Source organism: Vigna unguiculata, chromosome 6 (genome assembly GCF_004118075.2).
Source record: "Vigna unguiculata cultivar IT97K-499-35 chromosome 6, ASM411807v1, whole genome shotgun sequence".
Lineage (NCBI taxonomy): Eukaryota > Viridiplantae > Streptophyta > Magnoliopsida > Fabales > Fabaceae > Vigna > Vigna unguiculata.
In genome coordinates, this window is record NC_040284.1 from 9,168,144 (window position 1) to 9,175,227 (window position 7,084).

Sequence of the window (7,084 nt, forward strand, 5' to 3'; positions counted from 1 at the left end):
AAGAAGCTTAAGGTGTTTGGTTTGGTGTAGGTGAAAGGTTTCTTAAGAGAGGTGAGGCCAACTCCTAATGAAGAAGACTAGAGTAAACTAGAGAAGAGTTTACTCTAAGGTGAGCTCAAAAGATATTTGTGCACAAATTTGGGGCAGCAATTCATTACTCAATTTCAAGTTGAAAAATACATCTCCTAAGCCTTCTATTTATAGCCTAAAATGAGACCAAGGGGTCTCCAAAAAGTGGAGGGAAAAAGGAGTCTAGAAAGTTGAATTTTTGAGCCAAAAAGAAGCATGTGGGAGGTGTGACTTGCCACCTAAGCAAGTCACACTTGTCTTGCCATGGGAAGCTAACTCTCATTCTTGGAGAGCAAGTTTGAGAAGCTTCTAGGCTTTTCTAGAGTAGACACATACTCTTGGCCCATTTGGCCCAATTCCCCTTTTTGGTCCAAAATTACTTCTAAAGCCCAATTTCCTCTAAGGCCCAATACATGGCCCAAAGAAAACCCTATTCTACTGGGCCCAAAATACAAAGCCCCAAATAAAATCCTAATCTAGTATTTACAAGCAAAATGTCCTAGGCTAGGTCTTCACATCTTCCTTGGCCCATGTGAAGTTCATTTGGGCCTTGCATGCGCATTTAAGGCCCATTCCTCTTGTATTCTCCTAGCCATGGCTCTTGTTGTAGGTCCCTTGGCTCGAGGCATCTCATCAATCCCTTTGTGTGTTTCAACTCTTAGGCTTATTTTCCATTCTTGGAAGTGTGATATTTATCAATTTCCGTTCCATCTTCTTTTATGTTTCCATTTTCTCGTTTTAAATAATTTCTCAAATTTCTTGTTTGTTAGCATTCCAAAAAGATAGATCAGTCAAACGAATCGAACCTTGTGGATCCACATCATTTGGTATTCAGAGCCTAGCTATCTAGATTTGGAATAGGAAAGGAAGTTTATTATACAAAGTGTTTAACCAAAGGCCATCCATGTTTATAGTTGCATTCAATTACGGAAGCGAAAACATTGTTGTGAGCCAAAGATTGGTGGAGAAACTCCAATTACCAACAACCTTTGGACTAGATCAAGTATGGATCAAATTCAGTACATGGCAATGTGTTAAAGAATTATTATGTGATATTGCTCCCATGGATTCTTGTCATCTTCTTTCGGGATGGGCATGGCTTCGTTTAAAACACTACATCTTGATGAACGTTCCCTTTATTTGAGGCATGAGGGACATCAAAAGAAGTAGAAATTTATGACACCAAGACAAGTCAGTAAGGATCAACGTAGGTTGAAGGAGAAAACAGAAAAAGAAAGAATAGAAAAAGAAGTAATATAATCTGCAGAAGGAAGGGAAAATAAGGAAAAAGAAATGGAACTAGAGAAAAATATGATGAAAACTTTATTCGTCAATGTTTTTTCTTCTACAGTTTGTGATGCCATTTTACAGGAACAAAAGGATAAGCATGTGAATGAAACACACCAGCTTCCATGTTTAAAATGGAAGCATGTTCATAGTGCTATATTATTCATTTGGTCCGTCGATAAGAAGCATATTCGTCAAACACAATGCATGGAATTATTTATTGTTACATATCAAGGTGGGGTACTGTTGCCAAGAAATGTTATCGACGGATTGCAACCATTGAAAAGTAACAAATATCAATTTGGAATTTGATCCTGGAAGAAGAGAATTAGTTTCAACTTGTCCAAAAATAAAAGTCCTTCACAAGATCATAATAACCTTACATTAAAACTAGTGTCTTAAGATTCAGGACAAATCTTCTCGAAGAAGGAGGGTATGATGTGAATTGCATATGGGTCAAATGGAGGATGACTAATGCGCCATGTTGATGTAGTTTATTTTATTTAAATAAGGGCTCAATGCTTTGTAAAATTGGCTGACCAAATTGTGTTTGTGTTAACCAATTAACGGGTGATGAGTCATTATTTTCTTCTATTCCACTAGCATTTATCCACCCATTAGACAGTTGATTAGTGCTTAATTGTGTGAAAGAAGTATTATGTGATATTGCTCCCATGGACTCTTGTCATCTTCTTTACGGATGGGCATGGCTTCGTTTTAAAACACTCGATCTTGGTGAACGTTCCATTTATTTGAGGCATGAGGGACATCAAAAGAAGTAGAAATTTATGACACCAAAACAAGTCAGTAAGGATCAACGTAGGCTGAAGGAGAAAACAGAAAAAGAAAGAATAAAAAAAGAAGTAATATAAACTGCAGAAGGAGGGAAAATAAAGAAAAGAAATGGAACTAGAGAAAGTTTATTCGTCAATGTTTTTTCTTCTACAGTTTGTGATGTCATTTTACAGGAACAAAAGGATAAGCATGTGAATGAAACACACCAAATTCCATGTTTAAAAAGGAAGCTTGTTCATAGTGCTTTATTATGCATTTGGTCCGTCGATAAGAAGCAAATTCGTCAAACACAATGCATGGAATTATTTATTGTTACATATCAAGTGGGGTACTGTTGCCACGAAATGTTATCGACGGATTGCAACCATTGGATAGTAACAAATATCAAGTTGAATTTGATCCTGGAAGAAGAGAATTAGTTTCAACTTGTGAAAAAATAAAAGTCCTTCACAAGATCATAATAAACTTACATTAAAACTAGTGTCTTAAGATTCAAAACAAATCCTCTCGAAGAAGGAGGGTATGATGTGAATTGCATATGGGTCAAATGGAGGATGACTAATGCGCCGTGTTGATGCAGTTTCTTTTATTTAAATTAGGGCCCAATGCTTTGTAAAATTTGCTGACCAAATTGTGTTTGTGCTTAACCAATTGACGGTTGATGAGTCATTATTTTCTTCTATTCCACTAGCCTCTGTCCACCCATTAGACAGTTGATTAGTGCTTAATTGTTCATCATTAGCGTGTTTTCATCTGTTGGGCTTTATTGGGCCATTGTCCGAATTTGGACTAATTTCACATTATTTGGCCTAATTTTTGTTTTTAATTATTTTTAGGTATTTGGGTGAAGCAATTTTGGAGCTTGGACATTAATATTTAGTTGAAGTGACTTTCCACATCATTGCCACATCATTTCCATGTCATTTCCACGTCAGCAAAGTCAATGGGTCAACATTTGAGGCCCAGAGTGGCATTTTTGTAAATCTGAGTGGCAGAGTGGCAGTTTTGTAAATATGAGTGGCATGGGTGATATGACCACGAATTAGGTCTGCATGAAAGGAGGCCAGCCGCTCCATCATCTTCAACCTCTCTTCAAAAACCTCCATTTTCGTTCTCCAAGCTTCCATGGACGCCCTTCTTGCGGATTTTCACGTTTTTGGCTCATTTTTACCGTTTTTATGCATATTTGACAGCACCCATTGAGGGTTTTACGTTTTGAATTCGTTTTCTTGCTTGGGCAGTTCGTTTTGTGGGTTTTATTGAGTTAGAACATTACCCATTCATGGGATTTCGCATTTATATATGACAACATCGTTTGCATTCCATTTAGGCTTTGAAATCTCTATTTTTGCTCTTAAATTGCATTTTTCAGATTTCATAAGTTAGGGTTCTTGGTTCTGTTTTTGTAATTCCAGTTTTGAAGTGTTTAATTGCTCATTTCCATGTCTAGCTAAATTCGTGTATTGACTCCTTGATGAAAAATGCAATGAAGCTTTGAGGTTGTGCTTGTTTGTGAAATCTGCCATGTTTTTTGTTCTGAATTCGTGGAATGCATGTAATGAATCTGTTAATGCTTAATTTACAGAGTAATTACATATGTTTTGGTTAAGATACGTTCATGCTTAATGTATGTAGGTTGGGTGTCACGAATTTAAGGATGTGTGCATTGCTTAATTGCATAATGAAGCTAGATTGTAATTTCGCTTAGTGAATTATTATCTAGTGGATTGAGACAAGGCAGAGTTGGTGTTAATTTGGTGGCCTATGATAAGTGAAATTGCGTTTGAATCAAGGATGTCAATATGGTTTTAATCACTGTAGCCTTTAATTTAATCTGTTGATTAGGATTCTGAATCTGTCTGCCAACCCCTCTGTGTTTTATTGTTGTGTTCATCTGGAAATTTCGCTTTGAATGAAAATATTGGTCGTTGGGAGACGACTTGGTTCACTTTCATGTACTGCATTTAATATGTTTTAATTTGGTGGGGTACGACCTCTATCAAATTTGGCGCCGTTGCCGGGGACCAATCGTTTCGTTCAAAGTAAAATTTCCAGTGTGTTTGTGTTTGTGTTTTGGTGTGTGTGTGTAGTTCAAGTGTGGTTGAGTTGGTATATGTTCATTGTGATGTTAATGTTGTGTTAAGTTCAGTGCCTGTTTCCATTCCTGTGTGTTTATGTGTAGTGTAGTGAATAGTGTAGTGAATAGTGTCGCAGCGCGCATGCATAGTGTCATTTGTAATAGTGAATAGTGTTTGAATAGTGTCCGAATCTGGCATTTAACTTCTGGATTTTGTTTTGGTAGTTACGGAGCTTGTTTTGACTTGAAATTTTTTTCCCCCACTTCTAAGACGTTGAACTTGATAGGAAAAATAGCTAGAACAGTTGGTATGGTCTGAGTTAAGAGATTCAAAAAATTTTGGACTGATTTTTAGTGAAACTTCAGAGGACCATAACTTTTGCTCTGGTTATCAGAATCACTATTATTTTATATGTATTTGGGGTAGAATTTGATTTCCTACGTTGTGGCAAACCGCTCAGCCGGTTTGCAAACTCAGATTCTCCAGAAATGCCATTTTCTACATTTCAGCAATTTTTTTTTTTATTTTTCTTCATTTTTCCACTTTTGAAAAATTGTTAAAAATACTTGTGCTTTGAGTTTTGATCTGATTTTTTTTTTGTGCTTCTGTTTGACCACTCAAAGGAATATCCTACCAATTTCAAGTCATTGGAGGTCGTTTGAGTATACTTGTAGTTATACCCTTTTTATGACAATATCACTACAATTAATGCTTTTTGGTGCATGACTAGGGGAAACCCAAGTGAATTACAACCATTTGACCCTGAGATTGATAGGACATTCCACAGAGGAAGTATGCATCCTAGGAATCCATCTTTGCATGCTGAATATTCAGTGACATTTCCTGATTCTTCTGATTCTCATCACATTCCTGACACTCCTCATTCTTTGCATTCTGAGCATACTGTTTATCTGAGCATTTTCATTTTCATACTGATAACATGGCTCAACCTCCTCCACCTCATGAGAGAACCATGAGTGAGCTCACTACACCAGAGTTCACTTATGATAGTTTATGCATACAATACCCTGAGGAGGAGGTTCGATATGTGCTGAAAACTGGTTTAATACACTTGTTGCCAAAGTTTCATGGTCTTGCAGGTGAGGACCCGTGCAAACACTTGAAGCAGTTTCATGTCGTCTGTTCCACCATGAAGCCTGCAGATGTACAGGAGGACCATGTATACTTGAAGGCTTTCCCTCATTCTTTGGAGGGTAATGCGAAAGACTGGCTGTACTACCTAGCACCCAGGTCCATCACAAGCTGGGATGACCTGAAGAGATTGTTCCTTGCCAAGTTCTTTCCTGCTTCAAGGACAACAGCCATAAGGAAGGAGATTTCTGGCATCAAGCAGCAATCTGGGGAGACCCTTTATGAGTACTGGGAGAGGTTCAAGAATCTCTGTTCAAGCTGTCCACACCATCAGATTTCTGAACATCTCCTTCTGCAGTATTTTATGAGGCTTGCACCACATGGATCGAAATATGATTGATGTCGCAAGTGGTGGTGCCCTTGGTAACATAACCCCAGCTGCAGCCAGACAACTAATAGAGAACATGGCTTCAAATTCTCAACAATTTGCACAAGGAGTGATGCCATAGTTGTTAGAGGTGTTCATGATGTAGGAGCAGCCGAGTACACAAAGAAGTTGGAAAGTAAGATTGATGCTCTTACTACACTGGTCAATCAACTTGCTTCCAATCAGAGAGCTCCAGCTACAAGAGTTTGTGGCCTTTGTACATCTGTTGATCATTTTACAGACTCTAGCCCAGCATTGCAACAACAGCCTTCTTCTTCTACACCAGTGGACACACCTCAGGCTTATGCAGCAAATATTTTCAACAACAATAGGCCTCAAAACAACAAAACCACCATGATTTGTCACCAACAGATATAATCCAGGATGGAGGAATCACCCTAATTTGAGATGGGGAAACCAGGGTAACCAGCAGCCCCAACAATTTCAAAATGTGCAACCACCTCACAACAAAGAGTTGCACCTGCACCACAAGCTGCTCCTGTTCCACCTGTACCCACACCAGCTCTGCTGCAGCACCTGCACCTTCTTCTTCTACTTCATTGGAGGAGTTAGTCAGGATGATGACCCTTCAAATATGCAATTTCAGCAGGAGACTAGGGCCTCAATCCAGAGTTTGACAATCAAATGGGGCAGATGGCCACTCAGCTAAACCAGGCACAGGCTCAGAATCTGACAAGCTTCCATCACAGACGGTGGAAATCCTAGGAATGTGAGTGCCATTACTTTGAGATCCTGGAAGAACATTGAAGTTCCCACTTCCGAGCCTACACCTCCAAAGGAAGCCGACCCTGCCACACTTCAGAGAAAGCGTGATGCTCATGCAGCTGGTCCTTCCACATCTGGTGCGACTTCTACACCTTCCACCTCTACTGCTGCACCTTCGATACCTCTTCCTTTCCCTCCAAGAGCCATTCCAAGCAAAAAGATGGAAGAGGTTGACAGGGAGATCTTAGAAACTTTCAGGAAGGTGAGGTGAACATACCTCTGTTGGATGCCATTAAACAGATTCCCAGATATGCAAAGTTCTTGAAGGAGCTATGCACGCAAAGAGGAGGCTAAAGGGAAACGAAAAGATCAGCATGGGCAGAACGTGTCAGCATTAATAGGTAAATCTGTTCCTCAGATTCTGAGAAGTGCAAGGACTCAGGTACATTTTGTGTACTTGCATCATAGGTAACAATAAATTGAAATGCAATGCTTGATCTTGGTGCTTCAATAAATGTAATGCCTCTGTCTATTTTTAAATCTCTTTCTCTTGGACCCCTGCAACTACGGGTGTGGTGATTCAGTTGGCAAATAGAAGTGTTGTCCACCC

The 7,084-nt window shown here is 39.0% G+C and overlaps 1 non-coding gene across 1 annotated transcript; it reads right to left on the reverse strand.

Moving 5' to 3' along the window:
- Positions 1–5,550: 5,550 nt before the first annotated feature.
- Positions 5,551–5,657, reverse strand: LOC114189303. The gene has a single exon (XR_003605607.1). It is a non-coding gene; the product is annotated as a small nucleolar RNA R71 (small nucleolar RNA).
- Positions 5,658–7,084: the final 1,427 nt, after the last annotated feature.